The 24,895-nt window shown below is 48.5% G+C and overlaps 1 protein-coding gene across 3 annotated transcripts in view; it reads left to right on the top strand.

Annotated features, from left to right (window-relative positions):
- Positions 1-15,476: 15,476 nt before the first annotated feature.
- PEX6 (peroxisomal biogenesis factor 6) overlaps positions 15,477-24,895 on the top strand; it is a 98,062-nt gene continuing 88,643 nt past the window's right edge. For 2 of the 3 annotated variants that reach the window (XR_013624531.1, XM_068129103.2), the window contains exon 1: positions 15,477-15,698. The gene's annotated coding sequence lies outside the window, so the exon portion shown is untranslated. The remainder of the gene's footprint in view (positions 15,699-24,895) is intronic. The other variant, XM_068129104.2, reaches the window with a different exon arrangement.

The raw sequence follows: 24,895 nt of genomic DNA, 5'->3' as shown, positions 1-24,895 counted from the left end.
TAGAATTTTAAAGTAATTCTTCACCATTGAGTGATATGGCCAACCAGGTGGAGGTATGCTCACTACTGAGTGTCGTTCTAGTTTGGATTTGTGAAAAGGCTTTGTAGACTTTCAAAATTGGGTGAGTTGATAAAAACTGTTTGTCAAAAAAAACAAAAAACTGCAAAGGTTTTGCTCAATTAATTGTTGGGCTGAAGAGGTGTGTGAAAGTCGATTATATTGAAGATTATGAAGAGATTCAAACTACATTTTGCACTTCTGATGTACCATACTCCGTTATGTTACACAGTGTTACTGACGCAGTTTCTTAGCTAGGGTTATGGGCTGGGTTGAGATGCAAACCCAGGATAGACAGCTTAGAGGCGAGTATGCGTACCTCTGGGCCACCCTGTCAGCCCCATTTCATCATGCATAGGTACCGTTCTTTCGTACACAGATCACCTGAACATTGTCTTCTTCCTTTGGACTGATTTCAGCAGCCATTGCACTGCAGCAGCTGGATGGGACAACCCTTGGTACAGGCCTTACTCCGTGAAAATGTTACTTTTTAATAAAAGAAAAATCAGTAAATTAATATCCGAAGGCTTCGGTGGAGTAATTGTCAGCGTCTGCTCTGAGTCTGGGAGGTCGTCGTGAACCCGGCCGAGTCACACCAAAGACTTTTAAAATGGTACGTGCTGCTTCCTCGTTTGATGATCAGCAATTAAAATGGACAGAGCACACACATTGATGCCTTGCCCTGCATGTGAAACACCAAGCTGGCAGTTTATAGCTGGGCCAATATTCAAACCCAGGCTAGACAGCTTAGAGGCGAGTGTGCATTCCTCGAGGCCATCCTTCCACCCATTTTCAGCCATCCTTGTTTGCTTTGGTTTCAATCTCCACTTAAACTAAGTGAAATGAAACATTTTGAAAATTTCGAATTATTCTCACTCTGATTTCATCACCATAATGGATTAAGTTGTTTAAACATTATCGGTTTTTCATCAGTCAGAATGATTAGTTGCTTAACTTATCTGCAGATGTGCTGTTTAAGTTAATAACACATCGATGTCGGCATATAAACGACCTTTGAATACATTTTTACGGCGTAGCCCATTGGGCAAAGCCATCTAGAACAGTCCGTCCGTATGTCCTCTCAAACATATACCAATCAGAGCTAAGGGTGGTCACATGACAGGGTGATGTGATTACCTCTGATGTCATTATGGCAGTACGGCGGCTGACTTCGCACACCGCCATTTTAATTCCAATTTTGTTCAGGCCGAACATATCGTCGAACCTGTCATATATCACAATCTCCATGCTCAATCTTTACGTTTTTAATAGAGTGTGAAGCACAAACAAACCGATTGCTAAAATGACCATCAAATATCGAAAGCATAGACGTCACGGGTCTTCTAACAATATGGTACGTATAGGCCTTAGGTTTCATGCCTCACCTTCGGACAAATTAAGCCCAGGTTTCTTAATACAGTCATGTATCGTTTCAGTAGTATCGTTTTCGTAATAATAATAATAATAATAATATAGTCAATATAACCATAATACTTTAATCCCAATGTCGTGAATGGAAAGTTAATGGATTGAAGCGGTGTATGTATTTTATTTTATTTTATTTTGTTATACAGATTGAGGCTCGTGAAAGAGCTAACATTTATCACACAAAAAAAATCAGACACATAAAACATATAATAAGGGGAGCGGTAGACAAGATGGGGAGAGAAGGGGAAGCACAAACACAACATTTGAGAGCAGGGACATCGGGAGATCTGTGGGAAGGAGATGGCTTAGGCTTCATGCCTCACCTTCTTCTTCATGCCTCACCTTCCTCACCTAAAATAAAATAAAATACATACACCGCTTCAATCCATTAACTTTCCATTCACGACATTGGGATTAAAGTATTATGGTTATATTGACTATTGTTACGGATACGGAGTACGGCTCTTCCCCCTTAGCAAGGGGTGGTTAGTCCCTTGTCTTGTTAAGCTGACCGGCTCCGCTCCTGGCACTTGTAACGCTATCCCGCGGGATGGAACGGATCAGGGTTATGGGTCCAGGGTTTATCCCGAATACCTTTATCCGTCCCTCCGCAGACTAGGGAGACAAGTACCGCTCAAACCCCGGTTTGGATGGTCTAGTTGCCGAGCGGTTTTTAGCAACCCGAAGTTCGAGTCATTAGCCTTCACTAAACCCGATCCTGAACGTTGGTCGAATCGCGCCATGTACACTCAATATTGAAACCACTAAAGTGACCGAACGAGAATGAAGAAGAAGAAGAAGTACGGAGGAATAACAGGATTTATTAATTATTTACACAAACCAAAGCAAAAAGAGCAGTCAAGGTTATATACAGGGAAATGGAAGGAGCAGAAGACACAGTGAAATCATTAGCTTACCTATTAACAGTCTTACTTAGAAACCCAAGGACAAAACAAACAAAGACAGACTCACACGAATGGGGAATTGCAGGGTGGATTGGCTGGAGGGAGAAGGTTCAGCTCGAGCTGGAGCACGGTCGGGCCGGCCGCCGTTCCTTCGCGGTCACCTCGGCACCGTCGTCAGACGCCCACGCTGCGGTCGCGTCCGCTGCCGCGGTTACCAAAGCTGCACTGGTTCACACCGCTGCGGTTAGAGCTCCCCTGCTTCAAGCTGCTGTTGCTGCTGCGTCGCGTGCTCTTTTGGGGGTCTCTCCCTCTCCAGCTTGGTTTTCACAGCCCTCTCGTTCAAGCTCTCCCTCGCAAGGCGTCCCGCGGCGGTCTTTATTAGGCTGGGCCAAATCGGAGGTGATTTTCCTAATTCAATGTAATTTACCTAAAAGTTGTGAGTGAGTATCAGGAACAAAATCATGAAAAAAAATTTCAAAAATATTGACGTTTTACGGTCAGACAGCCCGTTACCATAGCAACAGTTACAGACGACTCAAAAAATGCCTAAATTGACGATTTCTCAAGCTGTGTTTGACCCCCAGAGTTGATTCTGGTACCAAAAGATGCAGAATTGAAAGCCAAGGATGATTGGCTAGATTAACAATGTCTGTGACACAATTCAATACCACTTTTAACCAAAAAACGGATTTTTGTCTGAAATTTCAAGCATATTTATGGAAAAAAATTGAAAATTTTGCTTTTTAATCATAGGATAACCATTAATCAGATTAAATTTACTTTAAATTGTCTTTTACAACATTGTATTGTCCAGTTTTTATAACTGTTATAACGTTGTTTAAATTTGGCCATCTTCATTTCAATAAAAAAAAGTTAACAAAAGCAGCTTACAATCATTAATTTTAATGCCTGCTTTCGGTTGTTACTGTAACCATTCATCAGGGCGTTCAAGGTGCTCTTGCACACATCAAGGATAGGCGCTCTTGTCTTCGATACAACGGCAGTGAACTCTGGGGTCAAGAGTGGAGTCGTACTAAGACTGGAGACTGAGTTTGGCAGGAGTCTTCTGCAACTGGCGTGTCGGCACCACATCCACGAATTGGTTGGAGGGGCGTCTTGCTCAATAGTGTATGGCCCCACCACAGGACCTAATGAACAGCTGTTCAAGCGACTGCTCAACACTTGGAGTGAATTGGACCAGGGCAACTACACATTGGTCGAGGTGTCTGCTCAACAGAGAGAGCTGGCTGGCCATGTACATGCCACCATCACCTTCCTTCAGACGTGGATGGACAATAGCACAAAGGAGACTCTTCGACACGACTACCTGGAGCTGGCACACCTCACACTGCTGTTTCTTGGAGGGACTGTCCCTGATGGTATGAGGACCATCACTATCAAAACTCCTGGGGCATTCCACCACGCCCGTTTGATGAGCAAGACTTTATACACTATAAAGGTGGCACTCTTCCGTTGGCAGCTGGGAGATATCTACACACCCGAAGAGCTGGAAGACATAACCAGTCTCGCTGCATTCATGTCAGTCTTCTACACTAAAGCGTGGTTGACATGTACCAGTGCTGCAGGTGCACCATCTAACGACCTGTACCTGATGAAGAACCTCCTCAAGGCTGAGGCCAGTATCGCAAATAATCCAACAAAGTGGCCTGCCAAATTTCTGTCCTTTGTGACTGTGGCCCGAGAGAAGCTACAAAACCATTTGTGGTACCTCTCAGAGAGATTGGTCTCTTTGGCACTCTTCTCGGACAGAACGTCATCTGACAAGCAGACTATGAGAAGGGCTATGCTCAGGTACCATGGGACTGCACATAACATGATACAGGAGATGCCAGCCTCACAGCAATTGGGGAGTAAAGCCCTCAAAGACTGTTGGTTACGACTCTTGGAGCATGTTTGAACTCTTGGGTATTGACTCCAGTTTTGTCAAGCTCCCCGTTGCACAGTGGCCCACCGCAGACAGCTATCGTCATGGCAAGGAAGTTGTGGCCAAACTCCCAGTTGTCAATGACGCAGCAGAGCGGACACTTGGACTCGCCACAGATTTGAACACTAACAAGGCCCCCACATCTGAGGCGCAGCTCCAGGGTTGTGAATGGCGTCAGGGAGAAGCTGCATGGACTGGCAACATCCACTGAGGTTGTGACTAAGAAGTCATTGGCCTCCATTGATTACAATTGGGACTAGGTTTTTTATTTTGTTATCAATGTTCAATGTCAGACCTTAAATTTGAGACAAAAAAGCTTAATCAATGACAAAAGTTAATTTAAAGTACATTTAATTTGACTATAGCTCTGATTAATGATTATCCTATGATTAAAAAGCAAAAGTTTCATTTTTTTTTCAAACAAATGCCTTAAATTTGAGATAAAAATGAGTTTTTGGGATAAAAGTTGTATTGAATTGTGTCACAGACATTGTTAAGCGATCCAATCATCCTTGGCTTTCAATTCTGAATCTTTTGGTACCAGAATCAACTCTGGGGGTCACACACAGCCTGAGAAATCATCGATTTTAAGAATTTTTTGAGTCGTCTGTAACGGTTGCTATGGTAAAGGGCTGTTTTACCGTAAGACGTCAATATTTTTGAAAAAAAAATTCATGGTTTTGTTTCTGTTACCAGCCACAACTTTTAGGTAAATTACAACCTTGTAGTATGAAAAATTGAAAATCACCCCTGATTTGGCCCAGCCTAGTCTTTATAGGCCACACCCTCGACCTTTTTGAACCTCCCCCAAGCGTTCTCTCTCCACCCTCTCAAGCCAAACCCCTCGTTCTTGGTTGGTGGATTGGTGCCGCTCACTCCTTCCGATCACGAGGGCGGAGACACGCCTTTCTTCTCCGAGGCTTAACCACGTGGCTAATGGAGTCAAATGCAGCAAAGTGGCGTAAGGGAGGCAAAATGCAGCAAAGTGGCGTAACGGAGTTAAAATGCAGCAAAGTGGCGAAAGCTGGCACTTTGAAGATACCATGTCAGAGGGATCTACCTTATTTAATTCGGTGCAATGAAGTGTCAATTTAATGGGAAACAGAGCCTTCAACTACATAGATTAGGGACATAACTACCGAGGGAATTTATGATTGGCTACGTGTTGCGGTGGCCTAACTACGGACGACCTTTGACCTTTCTTTACATTACGGAGGGTGATATTTACAAGCTTTACCTCAAATTACACACACAATTTCCAAATCCGTTACACGATATTATTATTATTACGAAAACGATACTACTGAAACGATACATGACTGTATTAAGAAACCTGGGCTTAATTTGTCTGAAGTGGTCCGAAGGTGAGGCATGAAGCATGAAGCCTAAGGCCTTGGGGGGAGGAGGCGTGGCAAGAGGGGGTGGGGTGGAAGAAGTATAAAACACAAGGACACTGCAAGGACTTCCAGGAAAGAAGTTGGTATTTCAAAAAAGTGGATCTGGGGTGAAATTAGCGGGGGTAGAAAAGATCAAGGTTTTGAATGGGGGAAGATAAGAGATGGTGGTGAACAGCTGTTTTAAAGACCTGGAGGGAGGAGTGGGATTGAAGAGAGTGAGGGAGCTTATTCCAGAGGCGGGAGAAAAGAGGAGTGAAGGTGAGCAGAGAGTCTTGATTTTGGCAGTTTAACCATAAGAGGGTTGCAGGCAGATCTTGTGCGACCTGTAGGAATATTTGGGGGACAGAGCCCAGAGGGAGCTGGTGGGCAAGGCCGGAGAGGAGTCGGTAGAAGACAGAAAGACCACCAACCTGCTTGTGGTGAGTAAGTGAAAGGCCCTCGTAGTTGGCTTCATCGCGGGAGCTTCCAATGATTCTGAAAGCTTTGGCCGAGCTAGGTGTGAGGCAGGAGCACCGGCCCAGAGGGGAGAACAGTACTCCATTGAGCTGCGGATGAAAGCCTTGTATGTGGTGAGGAGCTCAAGTGTGCCAAGGAAGGACTTCGCACGATGGAGGATGCACAGTCAGCGACTGGCTTTGGAGGCCAGATTTGAAATGTGGTTTTCCCAGGAAAGATCATGGCAAATAGTGAGACCCAAAAGTTTGAGTGACAGAACTTCTTGGAGATGATTATTCAGAAAGTGGATGGGAGGGTTGTCCAGTCGGTCTTTTCGGAGAGACATCGTAAGAGTGAGATTTTGTCAGGATCCATGAATCAATGATATAAGCGGAAGTAAGGAATTAGCCTTGGTTTTTTAATTGTAATATCATTTTCGTAATGATGATAACGTATCGTTTATATTATAATAAATGTAATCGTTACACTAATCCCTTCGTGGTGACTGCCAAGTACTATACGTTAAAATATGTCTTCTTTGTGTCTTTGTTTGCTTGTTTGTTTGATAAGTGTTAGCTCTTTCACGAGCCTCGACTCTGTATACAAAAAAAAAAAAGAAAAAAAGTAGCGGCAGTTTTGTGTCACACTACGTCATCACATATATCTTCAACTAATGTATCAAACAATCCCGGCTACGCCGCTGTTAGACTTTCGGTCTTGTTTATATACAAGGGGTAAGAATCGTCATGGAGCTGCCACTCACACGCACAGACATACTGATGAGACAAACACAACACAGCCCAAAGTGAGCTTTGGGGAACTGCCGTCACTACCGTCACTTCCCAGGATACTCTGGGTACTGGCGACATCACAACAATGGCACCGCCTTCCTTGCCAAACTCAGCGGGGCACTTAGGAGGACTTTCCTCCTCCCCATGGATGCCAACTGATGGGTATTGTCCGTGCTCTTTCCTTTTAAATACTGAACGTCAAGCAAGAAATCAGCACGTATCGGATTACCATATTTTAATTTAAAAAAAGAGGACACAGGCGACAAAATATGTTGCTGCAGTTTGAGGAACTGGCACAGAAGGCAATGGCACCCAACACACAGGTCCTCGGGTCGTTATTTCCATAATATAAGATAAGAGTAGTCCCTTTCCCTTGTGTAGTGGGTTAGAATGTGATAGAATGCATTGGTGAGGGTTAGAGAGGTTTTTCCCCATTTTCTTGAGGGCAATTGTATTTTTCGTATTTTAGTTTAATAGCTCCGTGCTGTGTGTGTGAGTGGTCGTCAAAGTGCGCCAAAAGGCATTTGAATGACACGCCAAATTCCAACCGTCAACCTGCTTTATATCCCAGAAGTTTCCCTTTAGTTCCTCTCGAGAGGTGGTGCACGCATTTGCGGTTCGGGCCGGGAGTCAAAGCATTGGGACAGATGGAGCGGGTGCATTGTTAGGCGCATGTTACGGCCGAAGCAAGTGATGCATACACATATCTTTTGGATTCTTACACATCTGCATTTGACGCATCCCCACACATGCGCACCCCCACACATGACATCACATTCTCTACAGTTACTGCACCACTAGACACCACAAGCATTGCCCCCCATTTTGACCCCTCCTTTAGCATCTGGGCTGCAGAAGCACAACTGCTTCCAGCCGGGGAGTAAGAAGCTGTTGACCCTCATACTTTTTCTATCTTCTGTTCTTTTCTCCCTCCGTGGATAGTCTGGCGGGTACCCTGTATTGTGTATGTCTGGTAGGTAAGGCATAAGATCAAGTCTGCATCACGCCCATTTCCTTTGGTTTGTAGCTATCGCTGCACTCCCCATTGCTTGCGATCACTTGTACATTTTCGATCTGCATTCCCCCATTGTTCCCTTTGCGTGTACCCCTTCCCCACCATCCTTGAACATTAAAGCTGACCATTAAACCTCTCCCCTTCTTTTTGCATGATCCCACATTTAAAATTATCCCTGTTTGTACATAATAAATCCTTTGTTAACGTTCCTTTCCAATCTGTCTGTGTTTGTCATTTCCCCATTGATCCAGTGCTGTTTGCACATTCGGTTAGATTGGGAGATTATAATTCTCCAATTGATTGGCTCGTTCAGTCCGGCATGCATCAGCAGTTGCTCGGCCGCCCTTATTAAGATCCAATTAAGATAGGATTGGTGAATAGCCGACGGGCGCGTCCCCCCAATTGGAAAGCCGCAGGTAAACGGTGGTCATATGGAAGAGCTTGGGACCAGGTGGTAGACCAATTTGTGCTCACGGTTGCCTACTAACCCACAGTGGTATGAAGTTGTTCGTGATCAGTGGCCTCAGGCCCAGTAAGTTTGAGGGGGATCATCCTCGTAGTAAACCCGTGGCCATAACAATTTATATATGTATAGATATATCTATAATAAAAGGGTGTGTGTGTGTGTGTGTGTGTGTGTGTGTGTGTGTGTGTGTGTGTGTGTGTGTGTGTGTGTGTGTGTGTGTGTGTGTGTGTGTGTGTGTGTGTGTGTGTGTGTCCAAAACGATGAAACTTAGCGGCCCCAAACTTTGCATGCACACTTCTCGGTCTCAAAGGGAGCGTATGAATGAAAACTGGGTGTTCGGGTATGTTTAAGCATCGCTTTTGAAGATGAATAAAAGTGTGCTCAAAACAAAAAATCAAAATAAGCCTCACCAAAATGATGGTCGGCCATCTTGGTCAGCCTTCCATGACATCGCTGGGTTCTTAAGCCGCCATTTTGTTTCGGCCTATTGAAATGTGCCTTGGCTTGGAAACACCATCGACTCTCACGGAATAATTAAAGCATATAATCCGAATTTGGATTCAGATTTGATGAATGGATCCCATACACTTAATAAGTATCGAAATCTGGAGTGACATATGAAAAATTAACGATTCTTATAACTCAGTGTATTTATGTAAAGAAGGCTGTTCTCATTCTGCACTGTTTCCTTAATTCACACCTCCACAGGATAAGGTGTTTTTTCAAGTTGCAAAATGATTCAACTTTATTCCCATTTATCATATTTCATTATTGCAATTGTAAACAAAGAATACGGAGAAACAGCGTGAATAAAGCATTAGCGCTTCTTCTTCTTCACCTTCCTCAAAACATGATGGAGAAACAGCTATTAATAAGAATGTCAAAACATCAATGAAAAAAACAACAAATTTTCTAATTCTCTGCATTTTCTGGCAACATCCACCACCCAGATCTTCAAACAACGAGAAACGTTTTATTCAAACTCTGAAAGCTTTACAGAGAAAGTCTGCTTCTGATATTTCTTCTTCTTCAACAATAGAAAGCATCACAGAGAAACTCAGCTATAGATTATCTGAACTCGAAAGGCTCCTTCGTTCACCGATGTTATATCGAGAAGCAGGGCGTATATGGAGCCTCATGGCTCTGAAAAACGCCATAAAACTTACGATGAAAAAGATCCTTCCTTCATATTCAGTGAAGCGACGGGCGGTATTGTGAGAGAGACCTGTGGTGATAGCCCCATGCTGTTTGCACACGTCGGATTAACAATGCATATGTTAGTTTAAAAATTATACATGGAAAATTAAAGGTGACAGAAAATGGGTTGGAAGGAATTGAAAGCGGGGTTTTTTAATGTCTCTCCCCCACCCATCTCTGACTCGCACCCTCTCTGTCTCTCCACCACCCTCTCTGTCTCTCTCATATCACACTCTGTCTCTCCCACACCCCTCTCTCTGCCCCAACCCTCTCTGTCTCCACATTCCTCTCCCTCCCCTCCCCATCCTCCCCTCTTCTCCATCCCCTTCCCTCTCTCTTTCCCTCGCTCCTACTACCCTACTCGGACCTGCCCCTCCCCCACTCCAGGTGTGGAAAATTACACATAGTGAGGCTTTGCTCTCTCTCCTCCCCCCTCCTCCTCCTCAGATCTCCCCCCCCCCCCCCTTCTCTTCCCTAATCCTTTCCCCTCCCTAACCCTTTCCCCTCCCTTCTCCCTCCCCAACTCTCTCCTATACCCATCTCTGTCTCCCCACTCCTCTCTCTCTCTCCCCCCTCTCCCCTTCCCCCTCCTATCACTCCCCCCCTCTCTCTATTCCTCGCTCCCACTCCCCTCCTCGCAACAACCCTCCCTCCCAGAGTATACAGTATAGCGACATGCGATAAGGCTTCACTCTCCCCCCACCTTTCTCCCTCCTTCTCCTCCCCCCTCTCCCCCTCTCCCCTACCCTCCCTCCTCCCTTCTCTCTCCCTACCTCCTCCCTTCTCTCTCCCCTCCCCCTCCCCCCACTCCCCTCCCCTCTCCCCCCAACCCTCCCTCCCTCCACTCCCTTCTCTCTCCCTACCCCCTCCCTTCTCTCTCCCTCCCACCCCTCCCTTCTCTCTCCCTCCCACCCCTTCCTTCTCTCTCCCTCCAACCCCTCCCTTCTCTCTCCCCTCCCACTCCTCCCTTCTCTCTCCCTCCCACCCCTCCCTTCTCTCTCCCTCCCACCCTCCCTTCTCTCTCCCTCCCACCCCTCCCTTCTCTCTCCCTCCCACCCCTCCCTTCTCTCTCCCTCCCACCCCTCCCTTCTCTCTCCCTCCCACACCTCCCTTCTCTCTCCCTCCCACACCTCCCTTCTCTCTCCCTCCCACACCTCCCTTCTCTCTCCCTCCCACACCTCCCTTCTCTCTCCCTCCCACACCTCCCTTCTCTCTCCCTCCCATCCCTCCCTTCTCTCCCTCCCACCCCTCCCTTCTCTCTCCCTCCCACCCCTCCCTTCTCTCTCCCTCCCACCCCTCCCTTCTCTCTCCCTCCCACCCCTCCCTTCTCTCTCCCTCCCACCCCTCCCTTCTCTTTCCCTCCCACCCCTTCCTTCTCTCTCCCCTCCACACCATTCCCCTCCCTTCTCCCCTTCGCTTTGCTTCTCCCCTTCCCACCCCCAACCCCCACTCCTCAATCCTCCCTCCCTACTCCTCTTCTTGAGTTTTGTACTTTTAATTTTCTGAAATTTGTAGGATTTGTTTTTCTGAAATTTGCAGAAAGTTGTGGGTTACGATGTGTAAATAAGGGTGGAAAAGATCTGATTTAATTCCAGGCTATATAAGGCAACAAAAGGTGAAAATAATTGATTCGGGGTGTAGACTTTCGATAGGCAGTGTGTGTATTAATATAATATCGGTATATGTATATATACACACATATACACTGCCTTCAGAAAGTATTCACACCCCTTGACTTTTTCACATTTTGTCGTGTTACAGCCTGAATTTAAAATGAATTGAATTGAGATTTTTTGTCGCTGATCTAGGCCTACACATAATACACCATAATGTAAAAGTGGAAGTATAAATACAGTTACCAAGCTAACTTGTGAACCATTCACATAATTTTCACCAAACTTCGTATAATTATGTATTACTAGGGCATGCCCGTACTATATATATATCTAAAATTATATCCCCCCCCCTCTATTTACATGAAATGGTTTGGTCCAAAGCGAACGGCTTGCGAGTACGGTGACAATCCCCCCCCCTCTATTTACATGAAATGGTTTGGTCCAAAGCGAACGGCTTGCGAGTACGGTGACAATCCCCCCCTCTATTTACATGAAATGGTTTAGTCCAAAGCGAACGGCTTGCGAGTACGGTGACAATCCCCCCCCTCTATTTACATGCAATGGTTTGGTCCAAAGCGAACGGCTTGCGGAGTTTGGTAAAGAAATCGCCATAGCTCGGTAACTACTTGTCCGATTAATATGAAACCTTGAAAAGGCACATCCTCGGGTCCCCAGCAATATACCTGGCAAGTTGCAAGTATATCGGACCGGTAGTTGTCGCGAAACAGCGGTCACAGACAAACACACAGACACACACACAGACACACAGAGATTACTGGAATTATAGATAGACTAGGGCATGCCCGTACTATATATATATATCTAAAATTATATCCCCCCCCTCTATTTACATGAAATGGTTTGGTCCAAAGCGAACGGCTTGCGAGTACGGTGACAATCCCCCCCCTCTATTTACATGAAATGGTTTGGTCCAAAGCGAACGGCTTGCGAGTACGGTGACAATCCCCCCCCCCCCTCTATTTACATGAAATGGTTTGGTCCAAAGCGAACGGCTTGCGAGTACGGTGACAATCCCCCCCCCTCTATTTACATGCAATGGTTTGGTCCAAAGCGAACGGCTTGCGGAGTTTGGTAAAGAAATCGCCATAGCTCGGTAACTACTTGTCCGATTAATATGAAACCTTGAAAAGGCACATCCTCAGGTCCCCAGCAATATACCTGGCAAGTTGCAAGTATATCGGACCGGTAGTTGTCGCGAAACAGCGGTCACAGACAAACACACAGACACACACACAGACACACAGAGATTACTGGAATTATAGATAGACTAGGGCATGCCCGTACTATATATATATCTAAAATTATATCCCCCCCCTCTATTTACATGAAATGGTTTTGTCCATGAAATGTTTTGGTCCATTCGCAACGCCAAAGCGAACGGCGAACGCTTTACATGAAATGGTTTGGTCCATGAAATGTTTTGGTCCATTCGCAACGCCAAAGCGAACGGCGAACGGCTTGCGAGTACAGTGACAATCCCCCCCCCCCCCCTCTATTTACATGAAATGGTTTTAATTAGTTTTAAAACATAGTTTAACGCCAACATATGGCATGCCCGTACCCGTACTATCCGTAATGGCGCACGCTCTCACAGGAGCTCCGGAAGGTCGCATATCGCAGGAAAGCGAAAGAATCGCAAATTAGTTTTAATTAGTTTTAAAACATCGTTTAACGCCAACATAGCGCCAACATAGTTTGCCGACGGGAAATAAATGAATACGCTCTCAAATGTGCCATCCGAGGCAGAGTCTGTTCGCCACGTTCGGCACACGTGATAGCTCGCTGCTCTCTGATTGGTTGAATCGTTTTTTGGACATAGCTCGGTAACTACTTCTGCGATTAATTTAAAACCTTGAAAAGGCACATCCTCGGGTCCCCAGCAATATACCTGGCAAGTTTCAAGTATATCGGACCGGTAGTTGTCGAGAAACAGCGGTCACAGACAAACATACAAACAAACACACATACAGAGATTACTGGAATTATAGATAGACTAGGGCATGCCCGTACTATATATATATCTAAAATTATATCCCCCCCCTCTATTTACATGGAATGGTTTGGTCCATTCGCAAAGCCAAAGGCAGAGCGAACGGCTTGCGAGTACGGTGACAATCCCCCCCCTCTATTTACATCAAATGGTTTGGTCCATTCGCAACGACCACAGAACCCCCCCCCCCCCCCTCTATTTACATGAATGGTTTGGTCCATTCGCAACGACCACAGAACCCCCCCCCTCTATTTACATGCAATGGTTTGGTCCATTCGCAACGCCAAAGCGAACGGCGAACGGCTAAATCGCCATAGCTCGGTAAGTACTTGTCCGATTAATTTCAAACCTTGAAAAGGCACATCCTCGGGTCCCCAGCAATATACCTGGCAAGTTTAAAGTATATCGGACCCGTGGTTGTCGAGAAACAGCGGTCACAGACAAACAAACAAACGTACAAACGTACAAACAAACAGAGATTACTGGAATTATAGATAGACTAGGGCATGCCCGTACTATATCTATATCTAAAATTATATCCCCCCCCTCTATTTACATGAAATGGTTTGGTCCAAAGCGAACGGCTTGCGAGTGGTGACAATCCCCCCCCCTCTATTTACATGCAATGGTTTGGTCCAAAGCGAACGGCTTCCGGAGTTTGGTAAAGAAATCGCCATCGCGTGCACAAACGCGCAGGAAAGCGAATGAATCGCAAATTCGTTTTTATTAGTTGTAAAACATAGTTTAACGCCAACATAGTTTGCAAACGTGAAATAAATGAATACGCTCTCAAATGTGCCATCCGAGGCAGAGTGTGCCCGCCACGTTCGGCACACGCGATCGTTCGCTGCTCTCTGATTGGTTGAATCGTTTTTTGGACATAGCTCGGTAAGTAATTGTCCGATTAATATGAAACCTTGAAAAGGCACATCCTCGGGTCCCCAGCAATATACCTGGCAAGTTAAAAGTATATCGGACCCGTGGTTGTCGAGAAACAGCGGTCACAGACAGACAAACGTACAAACGTACAAACGTACAGAGATTACTGGAATTATAGATAGATGATGCAAAGATTGAAGGGATAAAGTTTTGAGGTCGAATGTCAGATTAAGTTACAATAATTCCGTTACTGCGACAACTTAAGAACGGCTGCAGGGAACTCAGTCAAACTTGGTACAAGTATGTATAATCATGAAAAGATAAATGGATTGCATTATGGGGTCAAGAGGTCAATGGCAGAGGTCAAGTTAGGAGAAATTTATGTTACTGTACTAACTTGAAAAAGAATTACAATTTCAATGTAGAATAGCTGTCGGTGAAGCTACTAGCTATTGATTTACAGAAATAATAACAGTTCCAGATTGTACAAAGTAATATTACCACATTAGTACCGTACTACTACTGTAACCACATCCTCCTCCTTTCACGGACACATTTACTGTATTCCCAAAGCCTGGTGTTTGTTCAGGGGGCTTGGCTTGAGATCTTGGGGTCCGAAGTTGGAGTCCGTGTCATGCCATTGAATTAACACCAGGTGGGTTGATTCAGCCTGTCATCTTTCCGAGGTCAGTAAAACGAGTACCAGCTGACTGGTAATGGGGGGCACTGCATCAGTGGTGAAGTCACGTCCAACACAGCCAATCAGCCACAGGCTTCACATGGGGGGAATGATTGTGTCTCTTGTTTTTCATGAACCGGCTGACCAGGCCTGACAGTGACGATCGACTGGGGGTGGTGGAAGTTTGTGATTTGTTCAGGTTGCCGGCGATAACTCGCTTGCTCTTTATGAAATTCCGATCAACACGTAATACCAACATAACGTTTGCCGAGCAGTCTCTTACTCTTGGCCTTGCTCTTACTTAGTGAGGTGAAAGAAAAAAAAATGTTCGTATTTATTAAGATTTTGTTCACTTCGAAATCTCAACATAATGTCCCGCTTTGAAAAGAAAGATTTATTCAAACAACGACAGACGAGAACGGAATATTATATTTTCGTATTAAATTCAGCGCCATAGGAGGAATGGTGTACACAGTACAACCGCCAGTTTCTGGCGGTGTATAACCATCGCGTAAAAGTCTGTTCAAACATCGTTGTTAAATTAACGCCGAGTTAAATTTTCTCATGTATACTTGTTGAGTAAATACATTACTGTATTTATTTGTGAAAAGTGTTTGTATCTAAAGCTGTGTGGACTCATCGTTGGCTTCCTTCCGGAGTAGGCGGGGTCTTAATGTGTGATGGGTCATGGGTTTTTATTTATTTTTCGCTATTTCAAAAATTGCCTGAAGTTAGGTCCCTGAGATTTAATGGAGAAAAACAACTATAAGACGAAAAATAAGCATATTTTGAATTACTTGCAGATGAAGTATTGTCTCCTGAAACCCAGCAACATCATGAATTTGATACCGTGGACATGCACTTTACCCTGATCCAGGTTTGCTGATAATTTCCTGATTTTTTTTCAAAAACATTTTTTATTCATAACATCAGAGGTGTGGTTCATTGAGCGGTGTATGTTTAAAAGTTTATTGGCTAATTTAACGATGGTTTAAAATGATATTGAACGATGGTTTAAAATGATAGCGTGACTTGTTTTCTATATTTACTTGTTTTAATTGATGCAATTCTATCAGAAGCGAAGGATGGAGCATGACGTGTAGTAAGTGGAGAAAAAATAAAAAATTGAAACGTAAACGAGTCTCAGACTCCTACACACTACACAGACTCAGGCAAATTGTCTTTGTCTACACTGTTCAAAATTCAAGGTACCATTCCGTTCCACCGACGATGGTTCCCAATCAACGTTCGACTTGGGGAAAATAGTGATGACATTTCCGCTACGCTACGATTCATGAAATGTATTTTCATGCAAAATAAATGTCAAAGTGTTTGCGATGCTAGTTTAGTAGTACAAAAACGTCACATTGCTAGACATTCTAAATTGACACGCAGACACACACAAATGCACACACACACACGCAGACAGACACACACACACACACACACACACACACACGCAGACAGACACACACACACACAGACACACACACACACACGCACATGCAGACACACACACATGCAGACAGACAGACAGACACACACACACACGCAGACACATACACACACATGCAGACACACACACACACACACACGCAGACACACACATGCAGACACACACACACACACACACACACGCACGCACATGCAGACACACACACATGCAGACACACACACATGCAGACAGACAGACACACACACACACACACACACACACACACACACAAACACACGCAGACACACACACACACACACATGCAGACACACACACATGCAAACACACACACACACACACACACACACACACACACACACACACATGCAGACACACACACACACACACACACACACACACACACACACATGCAGACAGACAGACACACACACGCACACACACACACACACATGCAGACACACACACGCACATGCAGACACACATGCAGACAGACACACACACACACACACACACACACACGCCGACACACACATGCAGACAGACACACACACACACACTACACACACACACACACACAGACAGACACACATGCAGACACACACACGCACATGCAGACACACACACAGACAGACAGACAGACAGACACATACACACACACACACACACACACACACACACACACACACACACACACACACATGCAGACACACACACATGCAGACACACACACACACACACACACACACACACACACACACACACACATGCAGACACACACACATGCAGACACACACACACACACACACACACACACACAAGTGGTTGAATACTTAGACTCACGACATTTCAGATTTTCATTTTTAATGTATTTGTAAAAATTTCGAATAAAAAAATTTCCACTTTGACATTATGGGGTATTTATTAGGTGTGACACAGCCAGCCCAGTCACTGTGACAAGCAGTGACAAAAAATCTCGATTTTAATCCAATTTAAAATCAGGCTGCAACAACAAAATGTGAAAAAGTCAATGGGTGTGATACTTTCTGAAGGCACTTATTACCACAATAACTTAAGAACCGTTGAAGGGATCCAAGTCAAACTTGGTACATGTATGTATAATGATGTAAAGATAAATTTATTAGATCATGGGTTCAAGAGGTCAAAGGTCCTGTTAGGTAAAAATTGTGTTACCATGCCAACTTATGAACCAGTGATGGGATTTTGACCAAACTTGATATCTATGGTATATATTGTGAGAAAAAGATGAACTGATTATATTTTGTCATCAAGAGGTCAGAGGTCATGTCAAGTAAAAATGTGATATTGAGAACAGTTGAAGGGATTTAAATCAAACTTGGTATAAGTATTATAATGAGGTAAAGATGACTAGATTTTCATGTCAAAGGTCAGAGGGTCATCACCTTGCTCAAGAGGTCCGTTATGTGAGGTAATTTTAAGTGGTTCTTCACCATTGAGAGACAGGACCACACACAATGTGTGTTTGTGTATGTGTTTGTGTGTTTGTGTATGTATGTGTGTATATGTTTGTCTGTCCTCCTTCATAAGGCTAGGTTTTAAAGGCTTTGAGTCGTGCTTTCGGAGGGATTTGAGTGGGGTTGGGGGAGGGGGGGTGGGGGTATTGGGGGGGTGGGGGGGGGTAATGGGCAATCTTTGAATACGACTGTGTATCCACCGGTTAAATGACCTAAAAGACCCCAAGGACCCAGAAGACCCAACAGACCCCAAACACCCAAAATACCAAAATACCCAAATAACCCCAAAGACCCAAATAACCCCGAAGACCCAAAAGACTGAAAAGACCTTGAAGACCCAAGGACCCCAATGATACAAAAGACCCTGAAGACCCAAAAGACCCCGAGGATCCAAAAGACCCAAACAACCCCAAGGACCTAAGTGACCCCAATGACTCAGAAGACCCCCAAGGACTCTGAAGATCCAAAATACTCCAAAGACCAAAAAGACCTTGAAGACCCAATGGACTCCAAACACCCAAAATACACTGAAGACCCAAAATAACCTGAAGTCACAAAAGACCCTGAAGACTGGAAAAGACCCAAAAGACCATGAAGACTAAAATACCCCAAAAACTCCGAAGACCCAAAAGACCCTGAAGGCACAAAAACTAAAAAGATCCTCAACATCCAATGGACCCGATGACCCAAAATACCCAGAAGACCCAAAATACCCCAAAAAAACCCGAATACCCAAAAGACCTAAAATATCCCAAAAACTCTTAAAGATCCCAAAGACCCAAAGGATCTTTTGGGTCCCGAAGACCCAAAAATACCCGAAAGACGCTTAAAGACCACTAAACACCCAAAATATCCCAAAGACCCAAAATACCCCAAAGACCCAAAATACCCCAAAGACCCAGAGGACACAAAAGACTCCAAGGACACAAAAGACCCCAAGGATTCCGAAGACCCAAAAGAAGAGTACCGGTAGTTATGCCTCTTACATTGGAATTGTAGATTGTGGCTTGCAAACTGAGCCTCACGGTCAGTGTACAGAAGCAGTATTTTTTTAAATCACCATAAATACAAGGTACAGGGAGGTGAAATTTGCTGCACGTGATGTGCCATGTGTGCAGAGTAAAACGAGTGTTCATTTACGTCTGTAGGATGTCTAAGAAATAAAGATGATATTGTGGCGGACACGATGGCTCGCTGGCACGGTGACATCATTCCGCGCACCAATGGGGTGTCGGCCACGCCCGAGGGGTAGGCGTGGCCTCGGGATATACACGGGGCTCGCAGCCCCGAGCAAGTCAGTGCTACAGTTTGAGCTTTACAATAAAGACTCTTTTGGTTTTGATCCTACGCATTGTGGCTTACCTTTTTTGGCAAACAAGTTGTGCGTGTAGCACCGCACTTCACTGGTGACCTCGATTGGTTCAGCCGTTGCTGACCACAGAACGCGCCATGGCCAGCAACGCGGTCGCGGTAAAGCTCCCCAGAGTTTTGGGAAGGACAGGCCGAGGTATGGTTCGTGCAGGCTGAAGCACAGTTCCAGCTTCGAGGAATAACGGCGGACGAGACGCGTTACTACCACGTGATCGCCGCCCTCGGGCCCGGCACAGCCGCCCGAGTCGTGTCCATCCTGTGGCACCCACCGGCAGAGCACAAATACAAGGTGCTCAAACGTCTCCTCATCACCACGTTCGGCCTCACGGAGTTCGAACGGGCGGACCGCCTCCTGCACCTTCCCGAACTCAGCGACACACGACCATCGGTGCGGATGGATTACATGCTGCCGTTGCTGGGTGACAAAGCCCCGGATTTTTTATTCCGGGCGCTTTTTCTACGCCAGCTACCGGCACAGGTACGCCTCGCGTTGGCCGGTTCCAAAATAGGGGAACCCCGCGCTCTGGCCGTCGAGGCCGATAAGTTTTTTGCGGCTTGTGACATGCGGGCGAGCTTCGGTGCGGCCGTCGTGGATCCCGAGGCTGATGCGGATGCACACCTCGTGGCCGCCGCCACGCCCCGCCCACCACCACCGCAGCTGCGAAAGCCACGGCCTCCGCCGCTCCCGCCGCAAGCCTGGTGCCGTTTCCATGCCAGGTTCGGCCACAAGGCTAAGACGTGTTGCCCGCCGTGCTCGTTTGGCAAGTCGGGAAACGACCGAGCCGGCGCTCGGTAGCGGCCCTGAGCGTCGGCAATTCCGGCAGCCTCTTATTCATCACGGACACCTTGTCCGGGCGCCGTTTCCTCTGCGATACAGGAGCGCAGGTAAGCGTCATCCCAGTCCACACGTCCGACAAGTGAACCGCGGGCCATGGCCCCGTGTTGCTCGCAGCCAACGGTACACCCATACGCACATTCGGGAAGCGCTGCCTCTCCCTGCGGTTCGGAGGGCAGCGCTTTCAATGGTCGTTCGTAACCGCCAGCGTGCCCATGGCATTTCTCGGTGCGGACTTCCTATGTGCAAATGGGTTGTTGGTGGACGTGAAGCACAGACGGCTCGTCCAGGCCGAAACCTTTAGCTCACTCGCTTGTTCGCTGAGCAGCTCGTTGAGCGGCTCACTGAGCGGCTCACCAAGCTGCTTGCTAAACGGTTCCGTCCCGGCGAGTTTGGTTTGTACGCTTCCGGCAGCGGATGACTTTACCCGCCTCCTCGCCAGTTTCCCGGCCCTCACGCGGCCCACCTTCTCGGCGGTGGCCGTCAAGCACGGGGTGGAGCATCACATCCCCACCGTCGGGCCACCGGTCTACGCCCGGGCACGCCGCCTCGAGCCGACGAAGCTCGCGGTGGCGAAGGCGGAGTTCGCTACGCTGGAGCGGCTGGGCATCGTACGGCGCTCCAAGAGTGCTTGGGCATCGCCGCTGCACATCGTGCCGAAGCCCGGCGGGGGATGGCGGCCGTGCGGAGACTACCGCCGCCTCAACGATGCTACCACCCCCCGGCCGCTACCCGGTCCCTCACATCCAAGACTTTTCCGCCCGGTTGGAGAAAATGTCCCTCTTCTCCAAGGTGGACCTCATCCGCAGATACCACCAGGGCCCTGTCAGGCCGGAGGACATGCCGAAGACGGCCATCATCACACCATTCGGCCTCTTCGAGTTTCTGCGGATGCCCTTCGGGTTGAAGAATGCGACTCAGGCGTTCCAACGGCTGATGGACAGCGTCTTGCGCAACTTGGACTTCGTTTACGTCTACCTGGACGACATCCTCGTCGCAAGCGCGTCCCGTGAGGAGCACCTCCGCCATCTCCGCACGCTCTTCGAACGCCTGGGCCGGCATGGCCTGATCATCATCCCCGCCAAGTGCCGGTTCGGCATCGCCGAAATCGACTTTTTGGGGCACCGTGTCACCAGGCACGGGGCCATCCCCTTACCGGCCAAGGTGGAGGCAGTCAGGGGGTTTCCGCGCCCTCGCACGATCAAGGGGCTCCAGGAGTTCCTGGGCATGGTGAACTTTTACCACCGTTTCCTGCCCCGTGTCGCCCAGCTCCTGCGCCCCCTGCAGGAGGCCCTCCGGGGGAAGCCAGGCAAAGGTGACGTTGCTTGGACCGAACCGATGGACACGGCGTTCGCGGGCGCGAAGCTCGCCTTGGCTAACGCCACCATGCTCGCGCACCCGGCGCCCGATGCACCGATCGCCCTCACCACCGACGCGTCGGACTACGCAGTGGGCGCGGTGCACGAGCAATGGGTGAAGGGAGCTTGGCAGCCGCTGGCGTTTTTTACCCGGCAGCTCCGCCCGCACGAACGGCGGTACAGTACATTCGACCGCGAGCTCCTCGGGCTTCACCTGGCGGTCCGGCATTTCCACCATCTGCTCGAGGGCCGTTCGTTCACGGCCTTCGTCGACCACAAGCCCCTGGTCTTCGCGATGGCCAAGGTCGCCGAGCCGTGGTCGGCCCGGCAGCAGCGTCACCTCTCGGCCGTGTCCGAGTACACGACGGACATCCGGCACGTTGCGGGGAAGGACAACCCGGTGGCAGATTGCCTTTCCCGGTCCGTCGCCCACGCGGTCCACCTCGGGATCGACTATGCCCGGATGGCGGCGGACCAGACCGCCGACCCCGACGTCCAGGCCTTGCGGACTGCCGTCACGGGCCTCCGCGTCACTGAGGTGCCGTTCGACGGCGTGGGCACGGCCCTCTTGTGCGACGTCTCCCTCGGCCGGCCTCGCCCCATCGTGCCCGCGGGCTGGCAGCGCTGGGTTTTTGACGCCATCCACGGCCTGTCCCACCCGGGCACGAAGGCCTCCAAGAGGCTGGTCGCCAACAAGTTCGTCTGGCATGGCCTCCGGAAGGCCGTCCGCGATTGGACCAGGACGTGCCTCGCGTGCCAGCGCGCGAAGGTGCACCGCCAGACCCAGGCCCCGTTGGCCCTGTTTACTGTGCCCGAACGTCGGTTCGACCACGTTCACGTTGACGTGGTGGGACCTCTGCCCCCCTCGCGTGGTTTCACCCACATCCTCACCATGGTGGACCGCACTACCCGGTGGCCGGAGGCCATGCCTTTGGCGGCGACGACGCGGGCGGACGTCGCGCAGGCGTTCATCGCCACCTGGGTTGCCCGGTTCGGTGCCCCCTCGGACATCTCGTCCGACCGCGGCCCCCAGTTCACCTCGGAGCTCTGGGGGGCGGTAGCGCGGGGGCTCGGCGTCCAGCTGCACCGCACCACGGCCTACCACCCCCAGGCCAACGGCCTGTGCGAGCGCTTCCATCGCTCCTTGAAGGCCGCGCTCCGGGCCACCCTCCGCGACGGCGGCTGGGTCGACGGGCTCCCCTCGGTCCTGCTGGGCCTCAGGACGGCGCTCAAGGATGACCTGCGCGCATCCGCGGCGGAGTTGGTCTTCGGACAACCGCTGCGGGTGCCGGGCGAGTTCCTCCCCGATTCCACGGCACCATGGTCCGCGGCGCAGCAGCGCTCCGCACTGCAGGAGACCGCCCAGAGGTTCGCCCCGGTGCCGACAGCGCACCACGGGTGCCCGCCAACGCACGTCGCCCCGGAGCTTCATACGGCGGAGTACGTTTTCGTCCACCACGACGCCCACCGGACACCGCTGCGACCCCCGTACGACGGGCCCTTCCGCGTGCTGGAGACCGGGGCGAAGCATTTCACCCTGGACATCGGCGGTACTCCTGACCGTGTTTCCGTGGACCGCCTCAAGCCGGCCCACCTCGACGTGGACCACCCCCCGCAAGCGGCTCGGCCCCCGCGTCGGGGCCGCCCCCCGGCGGGGGGACCCCTGGCAACGCCCAGCCCCGCCGGCACGCCACCCCCTGTCCTGCACCCATCCCAGATGCCGCCAGAGGCATCCCAGATGGCACCCCGGCATCCCAAACACCGCCAGCCGCCAGAGGGCGCTTCGGCCGGGTCATCCGTTTGCCCCGCAAACTGACCCTTCAGGTGCGCGGGAATTCTGGGGGGGGCGCGTGTGGCGGACACGATGGCTTGCTGGCGCGGTGACATCATTCCGCGCACCAATGGGGTGTCGGCCACGCCCGAGGGGTAGGCGTGGCCTCGGGATATACACGGGGCTCGCAGCCCCGAGCAAGTCAGTGCTGCAGTTTGAGCTTTACAATAAAGACTTTTGGTTTTGATCCTACGCGTTGTGGCTTACCTTTTTTGGCAAACAATTTGTGCGCGTCGCACCGCACTTCAATATAAGCACACCTGACACTAGGCCCAGACTTCACTTTGGCACGCGGCTGTACCGTCAAAACTGTTCCTTCCCGTCATTTTGACGGGCTTTATTATGATTGCAATTTACGTCCGTATTGCAAATTCCTCAATAAAATTATGATTTTGAAATTGGCTCGACACCGACATGCTCCAGAATCTAAAAGTGAACAGATGACGACAATCGGTTGGTTTGATAATATCTTAATACAATCGTGATCTAACACAGTATTTTGTTATAATGTATGATTGGAATGATGCTGTTTGGAATGAAAATAAAGATATTGAGTTTAAATATGAATGAGGAAATGACGTGAGGGTTTCTACTTTCTCACCGTGGCATTTGCGGATGCGCCATTAACTGGGTATAGAACCATTCAGACGAGGTACTTTTTTTGCCCAAGTCATTCACGAACCGGCTGTCCATGTCTGACTTTCGACTGAAGGTGGCACAGGAATGTGGAATTTATTGGTTCCTTGGTTTAACATTCACTATTTCCTCATTATTTGTTTGCTTTTGGCCTCCCACCCGTGCATAGCAGCAAGGGTACCTCACTAGTATATAGCAGGATGTCTCCATCAGTTATGGATGGATTCAGGCGAAACTTGGTGGATGAGTTGAGTAGGTGACAAGAACATGCCGATCAGATTTTTCGTTCACCTGGAACGAAGTTCAGGGGAGCTTTTGCGATGGTGCGTCGTCCGTCCGCCTGTCCATCAGCGCGTAAACACTTGCAACTTCTTCTCCAAAACCATTGATGGGATTGTAACCAAATTTGGCACTAATTAATATTTGGCATGTTGTGACTAAAGTGCGTTCAGGACATTTAAAAAATCGGGGTTTAAGGGGTCCACCAGGGGTCAAAGTGGATCCAGGTTTGACCCCCCAAAATACACATTTGCTTTCTTCTCTGAAACTACACACACTATTTCGATGAAACTTGACCACAACCTTCAACACCCATGATGTACCAAAGTTTGTTCACGGCATTAACAAAAACGGGCCCTGTGGGGGGAGGGGGGTGGGGTTTCCCCCCCCCCCCCCCAAATAGGTATTTTTGGTTTGTTTAAAGTCTTATGATCATGTTTGTATGATTCTACATGCCGCCCTGTCTTCTAGAAAACCATTGAAATTGGTTTAAAATACTGTCGTGCGGCCGTCTTTGATTAACATCAGATGGTCACGGAAGCCGATTGCGAAGGCCTTAACCCCTGAGGCGAAAACTCAATGGCGGACTCCGGAACCAAAAAGCTACACCAAAGTGTGCGGGATGGAGGGGGGCACGAGAGCCCTGCAGCCGTACCTATTAAATCAATCACATGGGAAACTGCGTTCAAACTGCGTACAGCAAAATAATACAATAATTTATTCACAATAAGAATCGGGACAGGGAAACGCGACGATAAACCTAATTCCTAGTCGGGACGTCCCACACACACACAGACCTCAAATACAAACGAGGG

The sequence above is a fragment of the Myxine glutinosa genome, chromosome 9 (assembly GCF_964187855.1).
Source record: "Myxine glutinosa chromosome 9, kmMyxGlut1.1, whole genome shotgun sequence".
Classification (NCBI taxonomy): domain Eukaryota; kingdom Metazoa; phylum Chordata; class Myxini; order Myxiniformes; family Myxinidae; genus Myxine; species Myxine glutinosa.
This window is presented reverse-complemented; position numbering and strand designations above follow the sequence as displayed.